This window comes from Ursus arctos, unplaced genomic scaffold (assembly GCF_023065955.2).
Source record: "Ursus arctos isolate Adak ecotype North America unplaced genomic scaffold, UrsArc2.0 scaffold_12, whole genome shotgun sequence".
Classification (NCBI taxonomy): domain Eukaryota; kingdom Metazoa; phylum Chordata; class Mammalia; order Carnivora; family Ursidae; genus Ursus; species Ursus arctos.
The window spans coordinates 19354085-19375321 of NW_026622786.1; positions in this window are offsets into that span (position 1 = coordinate 19354085).

Here is a 21237-nt window from a genome sequence, read left to right on the forward strand (position 1 = left end):
TACTGAGAAAAAAATTAGAAGTAAATACAGTCATGATGTTTCAGATGACTATCCTATTAGTCATTTTAGCTATTACCAAATTCAATTTTTTAAAAAATAATCATTATATAGGCATGCACAAGGGCTGTGTATTGCAAGATAAATTACCCTGACTAAAGCAAATTTATCTCCTGGAATTTTCTTGGATTTATTTGTTTTTATTTTAGTGATCTGTTTTTATACCAAAATATTGAAGCAGATTGAGAATCCCCAGACCAGCATGTAAATTTTGAAATTATTCCATTTGTGTCCTTTATTTATTAGAATGATAGTATCCTTAAAAATGTTGGGTATTGGTATTGAACAACCATAAGGCTAAGCAAATTCATAGCCTATGTTATTTAAAAGGAATATTTGACAAATTTCAAAGAGAAAGTTAAAAATATGGAGTAACCTATAGGATTAAAAATTGCTTTTATAAAACCCAGGAGTCATGAGTCAATTGATAAATCTGCTTACAATGTTTCAAACTCCTGTTTACATCTGTCAACATTAGTATTGTCAGACGTTTTAATTTTTCTAAAGCTTATAGATGTAAATATCTTAATATTTACATCTTTGTATCTTAATATTTGCATCTTAATAGTGTCCATCTGCCTGATTACAAAGATTTTAAGTATATTTTCATATTATATTGACTGTTTTGATTTCCATTTTTGTGAATTAGACATCATGTAGGTTACTTTTACAAAGTCCCTTGTCTCTTTTTTTCATATTAATTTATCAGTGTATACTTTACATTCAACAAAATGTGTTCATTAAGTGTCCTCTTGGATAAATTGTGTCAGCACAACCACCAGGAGATTAGAGATGCAGAATATTTTTTTAAAGATTTATTTATTTATTTTAGAGAGAGAGAGAGAGAGCATGAACAGGAGGGGCAAAGGGAGAAGGAGAAAGAATCTGAAGCAGACTCCACATTGTACATGGAGCAACGCAGGACTTGATTTCACAACCCTGAGATCATGACCTGAGCCAAAACTAAGAGCTGGACACTTAACCGACCACACCATCCAGGCCCCCCAAGATGTAGAATATTTCTGTCACCCAATAAACATTTCCTCTTTTTTCTTTTGCAGTCATTTCCCATCACAGTCCAAATATACCAGTCAATCACTGGTAATATTTTTACTACAATCACATTATTTTAACTGTTCATGTTTGTATCCTTTCTTATCTGGATTTCTTTTCTTAGCATAATGTTTTGAGATCCATGTTGTGTCTATCAGTGATTCATTCCTTTTATCTTGCTGAATATTATTCCATTGTAGGAATAGATCACAATTTGTTTATCCATTCAACTGTTGACTTATATTTGAGTTGTTTCCAGATTTGGGCTATAATGAATAAAACTGCAGTAATGATTTTTATATGTCTTTTTTGAGAACATATACTTTCATTTATTTTACATAACTATCTAGTAGTTAAAATGATGAGTTATAAGTAATTTATGTTTAACTTTTAAAGAGAGTACATTTTCCAAAATGTGTGTAATATTTTACATTCTGACTAATAATAAATGAGAGTTCTCTTTCTCTATGTCCTCATTGCCACTCAGCATTACCAGTGTTTTCTAATTTTAGCCATTCTAGTGGGCAGATAGTTGTATCTTACTGTAGTATTAAAATATATTTTTTGATGAATAGTTATAATGAGTAATTTTTATAAGCTTATATATATATATAGCTATCTAAATAAAATTTGTGTATATTTTACTTCTATATATTATATATACAAACATACTTATATATGATTATAAAATAAATATATCCATATATCTACACATATATAGTCAATTTTCATTATTCAAGGATTCATATTTCAAAATCTCCTTTTAGGTAAAATTATTTGTATCCCCAAAATCAACACTCACAGTCATTTACAGGCATGTGAAGAGCAGTAAAAAAAAATTTTTTTTAAGATTTTATTTATTTATTTGACAGAGAGAGAGACAGCCAGCGAGAGAGGGAACACAAGCAGGGGGAGTGAGAGAGAGGAAGAAGCAGGCTCATAGCGGAGGAGCCTGATGTGGGGCTCGATCCCATAACGCCAGGATCACGCCGTGAGCCAAAGGCAGATGCTTAACAACTGAGCCACCCAGGCACCCCAAGAGCAGTAAAAGATTTAAATCCCCCCACATGAATGTTCCTAGCTGAAGGTGAACAAAGCACTGCTCTGCCTACTTGATTCATCTCTCATACTGTAAACAGTGTCCATTTTGCAGTCTATTTAGTGCCATGATTTTTTTTTTTTTTAAGATTTTATTTATTTATTTGACAGAGATAGAGACAGCCAGCGAGAGAGGGAACACAAGCAGGGGGAGTGGGAGAGGAAGAAGCAGGCTCATAGCAGAGGAGCCTGATGTGGGGCTCAATCCCAGAACACCGGGATCACGCCCTGAGCCGAAGGCAGACGCTTAACCGCTGTGCCACCCAGGCGCCCCTAGTGCCATGATTTTTGTATTTTTATGCTTTCATTGATGATTTTGCTATTTAAGATTTCCCTCCAGTGACTTGACAGAGAAAATATATGTTAGGTAAGCTTTATTCATTCATGAGTTAAGTGCTGTTGGCTTTTAAGTTTAATGTGAATGAACCAACAATATATATTGAATGGGCATCTTTTAAAAGAAACACACATAGAACAAGGTTATTTATTAATAACTTGATGAAAATGTTGTGACCAAAGGCTTACAGGAACCTAACCCTGTATTTCTGGTAGGATCAATCATTCAGTACTCTCTGATTCAGCATTTGCGGCAATTTCATAGACCATAACTACCAAGGTCATGAAAATGAACTCTGTGTATGTGTGTGCATGCATGCACATATGGGTGTGTGTATTCTTCGTGAAATGTCTATTCAAATGTTCAAATTTTGTTCAAATTGTAGTCAGATAGTGTTTCTTCATATTTTTGAATTATATATTATATATTGTTCATATTTTTGAATTATATATTTATAAATATATGTGCATATATTTTTTAATATTAAGCCACTGTCAGTGTTAATGAGATTATTAACTATCAACTTTGTTTCTTCAAAGGTAATGTGTCAGCTGCTGGCTTCCAGTTCTGCATGTAAGGAGCTTGGAAGTTGTCACTCTGTCCTAACAAGTAAAAAGCTGAACAGCCTGGAAAATCAGCAACTCCTCTAGAATGCTTGAGAGGTGTGGAAAGAGGGCAAACGCCTACTCCCAATACTGTAGAGACAGGTGAATCCCAGCAGTCGTGGCTTACCAAAACAGGCACTCACAAGCTGAAACCGCCACAGAAGCACTGACGGAGTAAGAAGACCTGAACAGTAAGTGACAAATGGCTGGCGGCTCAGTGCAGACAAATCTGAATGTTAAAAATGCCGGGGGGCCAGTCTTGAGGGCATTGAGGGGGCAGGCAGGGTTTTGTGAGTTTTACTTCCTGGTTCTGACAGAGAGGAGGGGAAAAGGAATTGTTTTGTAATATACCTCAACACTTGGTTCCCCGGGAACAATGGCTGTTCCAAGGGGAAACTAGCTAATGAGAGCATAACCAGCTGGGCTATTGTCAGAGCCTAACTGCCCTAGTGTAAGCGAAATTCCTAATTCCAGCCCACAGTTGCCATCCTGTCCTACTTAATGGAGGAGAAATGAACTGAGAAAGTCTTGTGAAATTCATAGGCCAGATCACGGGCTTCCTAAAAGACTGAGCCCTTACCTTCCCCTCACAAACATATTACTAAAACCCTATATACAGCAGTTCCTTCAATCCATTATATCATGTCCAGCTATCAAGAAAAAATTATAAGGCATAACCAAAGGCAAAAAACGCAATTTAAAAACAGAGCAAGCAACAGAACCAGACATGGCAGGGATGTTGAAATGATCATACCAAGAATTTAAAACAACTATGATTAATATTTGAAGGGCTCTAATAGATAAAATAGACAGCATGCGAAAACAGATGAGCTATATAAACAGAAGTACTGAGAAGCAGCCAAAAAGAAATGTTAGAGATCAAAGATACTATAGCAGAAATGAAGAATGCCTTTGATGGGCTTACTGGTAGACTAGACACAGCTGAGGAAAAAAACTCTAAGCTAGAAATATAGCAGTAGAATCCTTGAAAACCAAAAAGCAAAGATGACAAAAACTAAAAAATATAGAACAAAATATCCAAGGACTATGTACAGCTTCAAGAAGTGTAACATATACATAATAGGATCAACAGAGGCAAAGACAGAGAAAGGAACAGAAGAATATTTGAAACAGTAATGACTGATAATTTCCCAAAATTGATGGCAGACACCAAATCATGAATCCAAAGGTACAGACAAATCATTATTGGAGTATTTAATAAGCGTTGATTGATCTTCTAAATCCATGATTACATATGAAACAAGTTAAAGGATTAAAGCAATTTTTGATTAATCAAATTAAAACTACAATGAAAAAATTTAATTAGAAATTATTTAATAAACTATAGTTTTATGAAAGCATTTTTAGCCCTGAGATTTCAAATAAACTCTCACTAATATTTTCGATTGCCATATAATTTACATTTTAAAAATATATAGAAATATTCTTAATCAGGTAGTTTGAAATTGTACTTATAAAATTCAGAAACTCAAAATTTCAATTGAACATAAATTAAAATATCAACGTGGACTTATAAGGTATAATTGTAAAGGGCTTTAACAGGTCATATAAACTGTCAGACCTACCAATTAAAAGACCCAAATGTAGTTTTAAAGTATTTGAAGATTCAAAAGTAAAGTAATTGCATATTACTTCCTCATTTCCTATTCCCAAAGCATCTCTGACTGTGTCTTAGAATCTCTCTATTTAAAACAAAATTATAGCTACTTAAAATGCACTTTTTACCATGGTTCCTGAAAGATCAATCTGCCAAAAATTAGCTGCTGGTGCAGAATTGCTCTTTCCCTCTCTATTCCCTGGTTTTAGTCCATTTGCTACAGTAACAAGAAAAATTGCTTTAATAATTTTAGTCTTAAAAGTTATTTCTCTGCATCGGTTGTGCACAGTTACCTTTATTTTCAGAAGTGCTATTACCTCAAATTAGTGGCAAATATATTAAAATATAGTACCTAATGTCATTAAATATCTTTGAGTTACTATTTTGTAGTCACAGCTCTTAATGGCACAATTACTACTTGTTATCATTTCTAAATGTATGAAATTCCAAGTAAACAAAAATATTTGTATTACACCTGTTTAAGTATCTTTTATTTGTTCAGTTCAAGAAACTAATTTTAATGCATGTTTAATTAAACTGCATCTTACCAAAAAACGCTTTACACAAGTACTAGCCATGGAAATTATATGCCAAATACATGTGTTTGCTTGGAATGACAGAATTTTTTTAAAAAAGAGTTTATTTATTTATTTGACAGAGAGAGAGAGACAGACAGCGAGAGAGGGAACACAAGCAGGGGGAATGTGAGAGGGGGAAGCAGGCTTCCCATGGAGCAGGGAGCCTGATGTAGGGCTTGATCCCAGGACCCTGGGATCACGCCCTGAGCTGAAGGCAGACGCTTAACAACTGAGCCACCCAGGCGCCCCAAGAATGACAAAATTTTTATATTAAAGTAGATCTCTGGTATAATCTAACATAGAAGAAAAATACACCTACTTGAAAAGCATGTGATTTTTCACATTTCTTGAGCTATCAGAATTTGTCCCTTTCAACCTAACCAATTTGCATGTTTCCTGCTTCTGTTTTAATTAAAATTAAATTAATATTTCTATTTTTATAAAGAATTGGCCAGTGAAACCATCAGATATTTTATTGTTGAGAGATTTGGAGTTTTATAAAATCATGGGCTTTGTAAATAAATGGAATAACAAGTTGTGGATTTGGGATGAGACATTTGTGTAGTTTTGCTTTTGGCTCAGTGGTGATTCTTAGCTATGATTTCCAATAGTTTCAAGAAGATAGCACTTTTTTAGGGCTTCAATTAGTATTTCCTTTGCAAACATCCAGTAACTAAAAAAGGAAACTATGTAGGAGAGTGCCATGCAAAGATAATAGGTAGACAGATAGGTTACAGATAGATAAATGTCAGATAGATGAACGTCATATGTAATATATGAATGTTATATGCATATATAAAAGTATTTAATATATGTAATTAAATTTCAATCCAGTAATTTCTTTCTTTTTTTTAATTATTAAAATAATTAGTGTACAAGGAAAAAATGCTATAGGATGCAAGTGGCTCCTTATCTCATTCTAATTTTACTTCCGTAGTCCCTCAAATTTAACTTTAGTCAGTAAGACCTTGGATGAGTCAATGGAAGTTTCACTTTTCTGTGTACAAAACTTTCAGTTATTAAACACTACATGAGAAATAGTAATAAAAAATAGCTATGGCCACAACAGAAAGAGTTCCAGTGTAAAGACAGCTAATTAAAAGTTGTTTAATTAAATTTGAAGGTATTTATTTGTATCAGTGTATAACTAGAGGCTTATTTAAAAGTAAGATTTTCTAGTACTCAAGTTCTTTGCTTAGAATAGTATTTAAAAACATAAACTCTCTTCTTGCCTGCATGGGCTGAAATCTCTATTTGTCACTTATTGATGGGACAAAATCTGCAATTGTCCACAAAAATCTATTTCCCCTCTTCTGACACACAGCAAAATTACATTTTCCAGCCTCAAGTGTAGTTAAGTGTGGCCCTGTACCAATATCTCTGTAATGAAATGTGAATGGAAGTAATGTTTCTCTTCCATGACAGGGCCTTTAAGAAAGTGGCTGTGCTTTTTTTGTTGTTGTTCTTTCCATTTTCCCAAGCTAGGCTGGGATTGCAATGACCAGAGTGACTTTCAGAAGCCAGAAGTTGAAGGCGGCAATGCATCCATCAGCCTGGATTCTGGAAAGATTATGTGACATAGAATTGCCTGTGACCTGAAAACCATAATTTGAGCAATTATGTGACAAGGAACTAAACCTTGATATTTTTGTCTCCAAAGTTTGAGGGCCTATAACCATTTCTCCTACCTACCTAATAAACTAGTTTGTGATGTCAGACAAATTATTTTGCCCATGTGCCTCAGTTACCTCACCTAAAAATGTCTATTGTTTTGAATGAATGAATGATATATTGATTTCTGTAGGTTCTAACATTATATCTTCCATTGAATAATTTGCTTTCCCACTATTACCAAATACAGTTCAGTGCATCTTCACCAATTTTTGTAATATTCTACGTTAATTACTAGGCATCTTAGCTTTTGGGTTATCCATTGATTATTACACTCAAGAATACTTTCTAGCCCCTATGTCTGGCTTTTTTCACTTGTCATAATGTTCTCCAGGTCCATCCATGTTGTTGCAAACACTACATAATGCCACTTATATGAGGAATCTAAAATATTTCAATATTTTATCATAGAAGCAGAGAGTAAAATGGTGGTTGCCAGGGGATGAAAGGAAGGGAAAATGGAAGGGTATTTAGTCAAAGGGCACAAGGGTAATTACACAAGATGAAAAAGTCCTAGAGATAGATCTACTGTATTGCATAGTGCCTATAGTTAACAATACTGAACCAGTATACTTAAACATTTGCCAGGCGGGTAGATCTTGTTAAGTGTTCTTCCTCCCTTTTTTTTTTTTAATTACAGGATAGTTGACGTACAGTGTTAAATTAGTTTCAGGTGTGCAATATAGTGATTTAACAATTCTATGTATTACTTAGTGCTCATTGAGATAAGTTTACTCCTAATCCCCTTCAGTTATTTTACCCATCTGCTCACCCACCTCCCCTTTGGTAACCACCTGTTTGTTTTCTATGTTATTAGTCTTTTTTTGGTTTGTCTCTTTTTTTCCCCTTTGTTCATTTGTTTTGCTTATTAAATTCCACAATCTGAGTGGAATCGTATGGTATTTGTCTTTCTGACTGACTTATTTTGCTTAGCATTATACTCTCTAGATCTATCCATGTTGTTGCAAATGGCAAAATTTCATTCTTTTTTATGGCTGAATAATACTTCATTGTGTATACAATTTTTCTTTATCCATTCATCTATTGATGGATACTTAGGCTGCTTCCATAATTTGGCTATTGTAAATAATGCTTCAAGAAACATGCATGTATCTTCTAATTTAGTGTTTTTGTATTCTTTGGGTAAATACCCAGTAATGCAATTACTGGATCGTATGGTAATTCTATTTTTAATTTTTTGAGGAACCTCCATACTGACTTCCACAGTGGCTACACCTGTTTGCATTCCCTCCAACAGTGCATGAAGATTCTTTTTTCTTCACATCGTCACCAACACTTGTTGTTTCTTGTGTTTTTTATTTTAGCAATCTGACAGGTATGAAGTGGTATGTCTTTGTGGTTTTGGTTTACATATCCCTGATGATTAGTGATGTTCAGCATCTTTTCATGGGTCTAGTGGCCATCTGTATGTCTTCTTTGGAAAAAGAGCATTTTTAGTTAGATTATTTGGGGTTTTCCTGATGGTGAGTTGTATAAGTTCTTTATATACTTTGGATATTAACCCCTTAACAGATACCATTTGCAAATATCTCCTCCCATTTACTAGGTTGTCTTTTTGTTATGCTGATGGTTTCCTTCATTGGCTGTGCAAAATCTTTTATTTTGGTCTTATCCCAGTAGTTTCTTTTTGCTTTGTTTTCCCTTGCCTGGGGAGACAAATCCATAAATACTTTGCTAAGTCCCATATCTGAGAGATTAGTACCTATATTTTCCCTTAAGAGTTTAATGGTTTCGGGTGTCACAATTAGGCCTTTGATCTATTTTGAGTTTATTTTATGTATGTTGTAAGGAAGTGGTCAAGTTTCATTCTTTTGCATGTAGCTGGCCAGTTTTCCCAACACCATCTATTAAAAAGACTTGTCTTTTCCCCATTGTATATTCCTTCCTCCTTTGTCATAGATTAATTGCCTATAGAACTGGGCTTATTTTTGGACTGTCTATCCTTTTCCATTGATCTGTGTGTCTATTTTTGTGCTAATACCATACTGTTTTGATGTAATTTTTTGTAAGTAATACTGTTGATGTTTTTATTGATCAACCTGATGTTGGCTTATATTCACCTACAACTCCTGTCTTTCTTACTTAATTATAGATTGGTAATGTTTTCAAAATTTTCTAACTTCTAATAAATCTTGTCTTTTAGATAAAATAAATGTTACATTGTGCAGGTTTTAATTACATGTTAATATTTTGCAATATATTTTGAGGAGCTTTGATGCAATACTTCTAAATTCTGTATCACTCATTTTGTTATTATCAATTCCTTCCTGCTAGATTTAATTATCTAAATAGAGAAGAAATCCACTGAAGCCAGAACATATAATTTATAGTTCTGTTATTATTTTTCCCCAGAAAGTTTTAATTACAATCCTCAAAAACATTTTAGGACTTAGAACTTAATACTTTTTATTGCAATATTTATTCATTATCTTCAAATATTTTCAAAACTTTACCTCTTTCTAGACCTCAAAGATCTTAAAACTTCTTAGTGCAAAGTAGGCACTTGATATGTTGCTATTGAACACTGTGATTTAAGATTTTGCTGAGTTCATTAAAAGTTGCCAACCAAAGATAATTGAAAACTATTATAATACACATACACCAACAATTTTAGGAAACTATTCTAAAATATTATCAGTATTTTATTCACTTCAATTACTAGCTTCCACATTTTTATCTTTTAGATCAAATAAGCCATGTTGGTAACTATTATCTAACAGTTATTCTCTGAAAGTTATTCAGTAATAGACCTAAAAGTCAGTGGAAAATCACCTGCAAAGATTGAGACTTTTTTCTTAATAATAGAAGTTTGTAGAATGTAGTGACCAGGAAAATCATCTGTAACCTATAATAATTCTTGTTCGCTCAAAAACAATCACATTTACTTTTGTTTAAGAGATGGACATAAAAACAGTAATGATTATCATGACAAAAGCCTCAATATAGCAGGATATATTTTTAACTGAAAATGGACAGTGGGAGCCCCTGAGGAGTAAAAGGACAGCTGGCATGACAACACTTGACATCCTGTGTGTAATTGGTTCTGAACGCTTGACAGATTTTTATAATGTTATGGAAGCACTCATACTGGCAGGTAACTGTTGGAAATAGATTGAGAGGTGGTTAGGCCACTTTCATACAACTCTTATATGAGAATCCTTTAGATGTACTTCACATCAAAGATAGATATTCTAAGTTCAGGAGCCCACCCACTAGTACACCCCACTTCATCAAATTCAAGAAGAATCGAACAACTTAGCTATCAATTATTATTTAATTAGTTCAATTTTCCTTCCCTTCCACATTCAATATGTTGGTCAGATTTAAAATGAAATCAAAATTTTGTTATCTAGAACCAGGGGAAATAAATCCTTTTATGGGTCTAAATATTATTGGCTAGATGTCACCTGGGTATCACAGTTTAAACCAGTGCCAGAAACAGTTCCCATTGTCTGGTTATTAAAATTTAAGTAAGAAAAGTGGACTTTTTAGTGGAAATTGATAATATAATCATCCCAAAAATACATAAGAAAATAATACTGAAATTATAACGTAAACTGTGGTGTAGAAGAAAGAAACCTATATAGAAAGTCAAAAAGCCAGGATTTAAGGTTTAAGTCTACTGTTCACAACATGACCAATTCAAATGTCTCTTCTTTCATCTACAAAGTGATGATGATAATTTCCCAGTGTTGTATGAAAATTAAATCATATTATAATATATAATCACTATATAAATATTGCTTGTTTTGAAGCAAGTTATTCTAATCCAGCCTATGTTTTATATTATTTTGTGTTGCTTTTGAAGGGAAATGAGCTTTATAGCTATAAAATTATCAATATCTGTGTAATTATCAATGGCTCACCAGTTTTTCCTGCCTGAAAATCTCAGTAATTTGTGACCTCTGTCTCCACAATTGGCATGCCATTATGGACTGATTTAATTTTATCATTAGGTTGCTACATTTTAAGATAAAAAAACCACAAAGTTTAAAAAGTTACAAGTATCAATAAAACATAATTCTAGGCTTACGGAGCTCACAATATAGATTAAAAAGAAAAAAATGACTGTAGTCATTTAGTGCCCTAAAATGTACAAATTGGGTATCCTAGACATTAAAAGGAATGAGGATTAATCATTGATTATAAAAATTGGTAACTATATCATAGAAATAGTTGATGAGACCTAAATGGATAGAATATAGTCAGAGGTGAGAAAGGTATTTATTGATAATTTGACGATCTTATCAGACTACATTAATTAGATTTTGGATAAACTTTTACATGTTTCTTAAAAAAACATTTTATATGATTCTATCTTTTCATATATTGAATACAAACACATTAACTAGTTCATGTTTAAAAATTATTGTTTGTCCTCTATGAAGGACTTCCAAATTCTTTATAGACGTGAGATTTTGAAAGAATTAAACAGTTCTGAAAGAAAGGCAGATGAGGTTGAGAGCAAGTGACCTGCATCATTGCCTGTGGGTACTGTAAACTGAAGCTCAATTATAAACAAAGGGCATAATATTTTGTGGTATATTATAAATGAGAGTTCAAAAGAAAGTAGCTGAATAAGAAGGTTGTGTATTGAGCAAAAAGTTGGTGTAGCTCCTGGCTAACAGATTTTGTTCAACCTTGCTTGAAAAACATTACCTTCATGTTTTTTAAATGGACATTTTAAAATCTGGCTTCCATTCAGAGAGCATAGTCCTTTAAAAATGTTTCAGTATTATTCAGTGTGAAAATGAAATGAGCTATCAAGCCAGAAGACGTGAGGAACCTGAAATATATATTTCTAAGTGAAAGAAGCCAATCTGAAAAGGCTACATACTGTATGATTCCAACTATGTAACATTCTGGAAAAGGCAAAACTATGGAGACAGTAAAAAGATCAGTGGTTGCCAGAGGTTAGGGGAGGGGAAAGATAAATAGAGCACTGACAATTTTTAGGGCAATGAATATACTCTGTGTGATACTATAATGATGGACACACATCATTATACATTTGTCCAAATCCACAGAATATGCAACACCAAGAGTGAACTGTAATGTAAACTCTGAACTCTAGGTGATTTTGGTGCGTTAGTGTAGGTTCATCCGTTGTAACAAATCTGCCACTCTAGTGGGAAATGGTGGTAATGGGGGAAAGCTATGCATATATGGGGACAAGGGGTACATAGGACATTTCTGTACTTCCCCCTCAACTTTGCCGCTGTGCAAAAATAAAGAATTAATTTTTAAAAATGTTTCAGTGAAGGGTGTCTGGGTGACTCACTTGGTTAAATGTCCCCTCTTGTTCTCCGCTCAGGTCTTCATCTCAGGATTATGAGTTCAAGCCCCATGTTGGGCTCCATGCTGGATGTGGAGCTTACGTTAAAATGAAATAAAATAAAATAAAATAAAATAAAATAAAATAAAATAAAATAAAATAAAATAAAATAAAATAAAATAAAATAATAAAATAAAAAAGACTCGGTGGTTACCAAAAGAGTTAAAATAATTATTTTAATTGGATTTCTCTATGCAAATTTTAGATCTATTCATGACCAGTATTATCCAGAGATATATTCTATTTTCTTTGATCCAGAGTAATCAATAATTAATATTTAAGTGAGTAAATAGTTCAGGTATATTTTGAGTCTATGACTGCTTCATATATTAAGAAGTAATAATAATAGCTAGCACTACAATGTTTAAATACATGCCAGGCAGGTTCTAAGTGCCTTATATTTTAACTAATTTTATGTTTGCAAGAGCTCCATGAGACGAGAAATATTATTTCACTACTATTATTACTATATTCATTTTTCATATATGGACCATAAGAAAGATATAAGTACCTTGACAAAATAAATAGTCGTAGGTTGTAGAGCTGTGATTCAAACCAACCTAGGCAGTTTTTATGGAATTATATATTTATTTATTTATTTTACCCCTATAACTGTGCTACTCAGAATGCACCCAGTGAACCTCTGTTATCTGCGAACTGTTTGGATCCATTTTGCTAGTAGATAAGTACACAGATTGAGGTTAAACATTTATAAACATAAGAGCTATTTGACGTTTGATGTGTCATCTATATGCATGGTTGCTTTCTAATACTTTTTTATTATTTGAAAAAGTATTGGTCTGCCTGGGTTGGAAACTAAACCATTTCCTTCACTCTAAATCAGAGATAGGCAGACTTTTCCTATAAAGGGTCAATAAAATTTAATTTCTAAAAACAGGAACAATATATTAATTTATTATATTATATTGTATTATTTTATTTTACTTTATAAATTACTATACTTACAATACTATGTTACATTTTATATTACATTATATTACATTATGTTATATATTATATTATAGTATAGTATAGTATTATGTTATAGTATTATGTTATATTGTATTATGGCAAAGGGTAAAACTGTATTCTAGTGGAAAGCACATTAAATTTAGAATTGATAGTCCAGTTGTATTACTTACCTTGCCACTAAGTAGCTATTTAACCTTGGCATGTCAGCCCACCTTTTGAAATTAAATTTTCAACCTTGAAAAATCAGGAATGGAAATCGATAGTAATAGGATGTCTTTAAACTCTAAAATTACGTGTAAATTAATTCTTTTCACTTTTATCAGTTTATCAATGAACACACACTTGCTATTTCCCTGAAATGTACACTACAATTGTATTATTCATGTAGGAACTGAGATCCTTCCCTCTCCCTAGGTAAGTAGTTTAACTTAAAACATATTGTATATGAAATACGTGATGGGGATTAAGGAGGGCACTTGTGATGAGTACCGGGTGTTGTATGGAAGTGTTGAATCACTAAATTGTACACCTGAAACTAATATTACACTGTATGTTAATTAACTGGAATTTAAATAAAAACTTGAAAAAAAAACATATTGTATATGATATTAACACAGTTGTTACCAACTATCCTTGCCCACTGATTTTCCGAATATCTCTAGTAAGTTCATTGTACACATCTGCTCTTAGATAGCTAACCTTTCCTGGGTTAAGTGGTTATCAGAAAAATATTTAAAACAAATATCTCTGCCAGTGAGTTTGTGTACCAGCCAGTGGTCCTATGGCCCATGCCATGAAGCCACCAAGATGTTAGATGGTTGAATCAAAGGGGAAATTGTTCATTATAGGTCAGGTGAAATATGTGTGGGAAGTAAAACTTAAATACATTATATAGATGGATGTCTGAATACTCTAACCATGGGGACTTAGTAATTTATATTAGCTATTCATATAAATCCATGATTATTTTTATTGTTTCAAAGTTTACAACATAATTTTTACCTTTCCTATCCATCATGGCAGCTGTAGTGTGTCCTTAAACACATAAAACAAAATCTGCTGAAGAAACATAGCATCTATTTCAAAACAAATAAATATTTTCAGAATATTTTCCCCAAAATATTTAAAGCATGCAGCCACAAAATGTGATTGATAGATAATTCTGTGGATCTATCTTCTCATATCTATCAAAATTTTTTAAAAATATTTATTTATTTATTTTTGCCCAGGTTTTCTTGTGCAGTTACAAAAAAAATGAAGGATAGCTATTAAAGTGTTAACTCGTTAACAAAATAGAGGATTTTGAAAAAAAGCAATATTTATTGTAAATAAGACTGGGCTTTACAATAGTGAAGGAGTAACTTTAAAGAAATAAAATGGAACATAAAGAACTGAAAATCTTGATAGTAACTCACATTGCATTTAAGAAAAAAAGCACAGATAAATAGGAATTAAGATCTTAAGAATGGTCAGAGGAAATATTTGGAAAGAAAAATACAGATTTACAAATATAGAAAAGGAAAGAAGATAAAAGACATAAGGGAAATGTTGAAACATTTACTGTGAGTACAATTGGCATTCAAGTGTGAGAGAAGTGAATGAATATGGCAAAGATAAGCAGGAAACTTTCCCAAAACTATGAGAAGCATCAATCTAGAGATTCAAGAAGCACTACTTGCACTAAAAGGAAAGCATTACATAAACACACGTGTGTGTGAGCGCATGCACACACATACATCTATCAAAAGCTACAATTTCTACCCCACATTCCCTATTACATTTCTGGCTTTATTTTTCTCCATAGCACTCATCACATATTTCTATAAATTTTCTTATTTATCTTGATTTTTGTCTTTTCTCTCTCACTAAAATATAAACTCCAAGAAGAGTATTTATTTTTTGTAATTTTTTTATTTATTATGATATCTACAATGAATATTTTTTGCATAGATTAATGGATGAGTGTTCCAGACCTTTCATTTCTCAGGAGACTCCCTGGGAGTATTACACCCTAAATTATACATAATTTATGGCATCACTATATTTTGAATTATGAATTCATGTAAGCTATAGCAAAATTTCATTGTAAAGCATTTTACTTAAAGTAGGAATGGTTAGTGCCAATAAGATTATTTAAACTTATATTTTGAAACTTGTTTTTATATACAGACATTCAGAAATACTTTGAATGATCTTATTGCAAATTCAGTAACTGGTTTTTGCATACGAAAATTATTATGCCAAAATAAGATACTAAATTGTTATAAGATTGTACATATTTATATACTAAATCTCCATAGATCCATAGGAATCCTAGAAATGTTCTGAGTAAATAACATATTTTTAGAGTTCCTGCTTGTAGACAGTGCCACCTCCAAGTGAAGTTCTCTCCTACTAGGTTTCTTGACAAGATAACTGCGACTCCTAGTAATCCACTATCATTAATCTCCCAAGACTACAACTTTGTTTAGAAATTGCAAACTGGGGATGCCTGGGTGGCTCAGTTGCTTGGGTGTTTGCCTTTGGCTCGGGTCTTGATCCCAGCATCAGGCTCCCTGCACAGCGGGGAGCATGCTTCTTCCTCTCCCTCTGATGCAACCACTGCGTGTTCTCCCCCTTTCTCTCTGTCAAATAAAAAATAAAGTATTTTTAAAAAGAAGAAGAAATTGCAAACGGAAGAAACACATGACAAAGAATGAAAGGGAAAGCCCATTTGGGATTTGTTCGTAGCTTGAAAATTATTTCTATTATTGTAATATATATTCCCCTTCATATATTGTAGCTCTTTTAAAAAGTGTATTCTTCATATCCTTATAAAGTGCTCTTCAGTTTTTTTTCCTTTTTTTTTCTGTTTTTTAAGTTTTTATTTAAACTCCAGTTAGTCAACATACAGTGTAGTAGTTTCAGGTGTACAATTTAATGATTCAACACTTCCATACAACACCTGGTGCTCATCACAAGTGAACTTCTTAATCCCCATCACCTATTTAACCCCCATTAGTTTTTATATACAGTCTGAATCAGAGTACTCTACATTTATATATGATGTTTAGTGGTGATAATTTCAACTAGAAGATCTAGCTAAAAGGATTGTTTGTGTTGCTGTTAGGGTAGCATAAATTGTTCAAGTTCTGAGTATTTGAACATAAGTTTTGGAAGAACATGTGACTGAAGCCATACAGGTTTTATTGGGTGTCAACGGGCTTAGAGGTAGGAGATATATATCAACAGCGTGGTGCCCAGGTAAGATATCATCAGAAGAAGAGCCTACAGTTGTATTAAACTTGGATAAACAAAGCAATTAAAAAAAAATCCAGTTAAGGCCTCCAGTTGGCGCAACTTGGAACAAATTCCCTGCACTTGGACTAATCACTATAAACAATGGCTGAAAATATGGGAAAAGTCTACTTCTGGGTCTAAGAGATAGGGTCTCTTGAGTCAACAGAGATAAGAGACTTTGTGACCTCAAAAAATGAGAGAGTAGCAGTCTAAGAATAGTTGTATAGCTTCTCCTATTATGATTATGAGGCCCAGGTGAATTGTATTAAAAGCATAAATGACTGTCAAATAATGAAAGCACCACTTAATATCTCTAAACAAAAAGCTTGAATGTATTGCTTTCTTAAATAAGGGAGTGCTGTGCTTGTCAAGCATGGTGTCCTTGAGCAAAGCATTCTGATCTTTTATGAAGTCTTTGGAAAGTCTTTGTTTTTAAGGTGGTGTTGGTTATAGAGGTTAGAGTGAGTTAACATCAGTCTTGAGAATGTGGCATTTAATAGTTCATATTTTGTGTTTGGTACAGATGTGTGAATTCAGTGACATCATCTTTAGAATGATGTCCACTGAAGTAAGCTCACTGAAAGGCTGACTTTCAAAAAATGAGATAGACAGTAACTGGCTAGCTTTCAGAGTGGGTTCACTAAAGTGAGTTGTTATTGATTGAATAGATGGTTTTTAGAATGTGTTATCATGGACAAAGAATTATAATGGCCATAGAACTAATATTAATTGATTAAAAGAGTTCTTTGGTTAATGACTCCATGGCTACAAGAAAATATTGTCCTAAAATGGGCAGGGACATTTAAAAAATTTGTTTAAATAATTTTAGATTTACAGAAGAGTTGCAAAGATAGTACAGAGTTCTCAAATCCCTATCACTCCGCTTTCTCTAATGTGAACATCTTAACAATCATGGAGCATTTATTGAAACTAAGCAAGTAACTTAAAAATTATTTGGGCACTCTTGAAATTTAAAAATAATTTAACATTAGGGCAATTATTTATGTTAAAATCGTAATAGAATAAAATCTGAAAATGTAGTTGTTTTAATAATAACCATTAGGTAATATTTAACACCCATTCCTGGTTTAAGAAAAATATTCAAAACCTCAGAATACAAGAACCCTTTCTCACATGACAAAATGCTTATATTAATACAACTATAAACATCATTCTAAAGGAAAAATACTAGAGTTATCCCAAGATAACAGTTAAAAAGTTGGTAATACATAACCAACATAATGCAATTAGTAATTACGTTAATGCCTCTATATGAGTAGGGTAGCTATGTTAATCTTACATCCAGTTTTTTGAGACTTTTTATCAATGTCACTAATGTTGCCCATAATATGAACATTTCATTAAACTCTGTAATCACCAATTGGAGCATCCAAGAAATTAGACAGTCTACTAATACAAAGGTATTGTGAGAAAGAGGCAACAATAGATCTATTTATGGTTAGATAACAATGCTAGCATGATGGTAGCATGTAAGATGGATTTCTGGGTAATAAAATTATAAACATTTTAATTGGAAGCCTCAGAAAAATGTCATAATTTTGCTCAAAAAAATTTTATTTCTGTAATGAAAAAAATTGAGCTATACCAGCAATTTACAAATGACATCTTAGTTAGAAATATCACTTTTAGATTTTATAAATCAGAAGATAGTGGTCTTTATGAAACCATGAGAAAAAGAATGTTGAAAACACATATTTCTTTTCAGCCACACTTGTGCACGTGGTCAGAAGCATGACCACACAAACATCATTCCAACAAATTCAGAATCGACTTTCATATATTGATATCCTTCTTAGGTTTCTAAATTGTGAAATTGGATAAAAATAGTGCCTACTTCATTGGGTTGTTTTGAGGATTAAATTTAATTTTCAGTGCATTAGTATGCAAAGGGCTTAGAAGCATGTCTAGCACGTAAGATACTCTTGGTAAATATTAGATAGTACTACTCTATAACAAATATACCAGGTTTTTCATACTCATTAAAATGCTATGTACTTATAAAAATATTACATTCATTGCATTATATTGTTGAAGTAATATCCCACTACTAATTTATGCAAACGGAACTAGAAAATGAAGGACATTATTCAGGTAATTCATTTAAAAAATCAAATAAATGCTATGAAAAATTGAGGAAAAAATCTTATTATCCATGAATTTCCTGTATAATTTCTTACTTCACATTTGTAATCTAAGCTTCACAGGTGCTGTAATTTTTATCTTAACCATTTGGTTTTGGAGCAATTAAATTTTTTAATTAGTATTGAAAGAATACTTTTGGGACATTAATGATAGTTCACATATTTATTCTGGCTCGTAAGAAAGTGATTTTGAGTTAATACTTAAAGAAAAGCAAAGACAGATGATACCTTTGGCATTTAGATCAATTAATGTAATTACTTTTATGCATAAATACTATCTACATGCTTTTGAAGCTTCAATTTATTATTTGAGTTGCTGGTGTATCATTGTAACATCTGCAGAGGCTAATTTATTTTTTGAAAGACTAAACACATTTTTAAAATAAATCAACCACATGTGCACAGCAATAAAAAATATCTTAAAGTTTGTTTTTCATTGATAGAAGCGCAATATATGTATTTATATTTATGTTTATGCTTGTATTGATTTTATATTCAATGTGTAGATATGGACAGTATTAGAAATGATCAAAATGAGAATAAGTTATAATGATGAATACATGATATTCTGAACATATTGTTGAGTAATTCACATGGTGTTTAGCTAAATATATAGGATTGAAACATTATTTATCTATACCTTTATCTTATATATAATCTTTTGTTAACACTGTAGAATACGTTTTTTTCTAAAATCCTTTATTGAAGAATGTAGCTACTATTCTAACAATATTTTTGGTATGTACTAGAGGGAAAAGAAACCATTTTTTAAAACTTAATATAATACCTCTTTGAATGTGTATGAAGACCATATATTATCAAGCAATGTATCCATTTTAAGCTCTTTGACAATATTGCCTAGAGAAGGCCTTATTATTAAAAGAAATGCAAAAGTGATTAGCAATGTCTAAGTGAAAGATATCAATTTATATTATAATTGTAATTTCAATATTTATTATTTTTAAATGTTATTTATCATCCATTGAAATTGTGGCATGAACTTGTGCATGAAGTTCTGAGTGGAGACTTCCATAATCATAACTATACTGGTAATACTGTACCAATATGTGAAAATCATCTACAGTGTGTTACTGATTTGGCTATTTTTACTATCAAATGGAATTATTAATATCAGATAGGATTACGGGCCTAATGAACAGCTATCAAATCTATTCATTAAATCAATTAACATTCCACAAAATTTACTTATTCAAAACCTCCTCACAGTTCAAACTAAAGATGTGGCCGAATCAATGTTATTTCTTTAATGCATGGTTATGAACCATATGATTATTATTAAACTGCAGATATTTTATTGAAATATTTCACTGTGAGTATATTTTTCTAATGATAAATTTCTAATGTAGAAATGAATAAAAGAAGGCAACATATGCAAAATATAGTATATCCTTCCTTTTGAACATTAGACAGACTGGATGCAGGTTATGAGAAAAGGAGAAAGTGAAGGATGACATTGTATTTACCATTTAAGGTGGGGAAATCTGTGGAAGGAAGAGGATGGGGAGTAAACATCAAACATTTAGTTTGGGATATATTGTTACATGTCTGTTGAATATTCCAGAGGACGAGTATAGAACAAAAGAAGAAGAGCCTCTATCTCTCAGACCCAGAAGTAGACTATTCCTACATTTTCAGCCATTATTTGTAGTGATTAGTCCAAGTGCAGGGAATGTGTTCCAAGTTGGGCTAATGGGAGGCCTTAACTGAAGGTTTTTAGGATAGATCTTGTGCTCTTATCTACAGATAATACTTTCTTTTTGTTTCAAAAATGGAAGTTAAATAAGACATGTTTACAATAGAAAGTCTTCTTGGCTATAACATAAGTAATAAAATAGACACATATCTCTCATCCATATATTCAGATGTGCGGGAATGTCAACTCCCTTTGTTTTGGGCACCTGGGTGGCTCAATCAGTTAAGTGTCTGCCTTTGTCTCAGGTCATGATCTCAGGGTCCTGGGATTCAGTCCCACATCAGGCTCTGCACTCAGCAGTGAGTCTGCTTCTCCCTCTACCTCTGTGATCTCTCTTGCTTTCACTCTCTCTCAAATAAATAAGTAAAATCTTTAAAAAAAAATACCTTTGTTTTGCTATAATTTATTTCTTGATCCTTCATTCCATCAGATGACTATAATTTAATATTGGTCAATTCTAGAAAATTTCAAACAGGTGAAGGAGTATTTTCCCTCTGTAAAATAAAGGCTTATTTAGTCGGTAAAGGGTCTATTGATTTCATACCTAGGGTAATTTAAATTTTTGCTGATCCCCTTTCATTATCTTCCCTTCCTGGCTTCCCTAAGTTGGAGATGTTACTATCTGTTTCTTGGTTGTAATCACACATTTGCACTTGATGAAAAGTTTATACTACCGCTTGATTTCTGGACAAACAACTCATGACATGATTGTGACTACTTCTTCATTCCAATCAAGG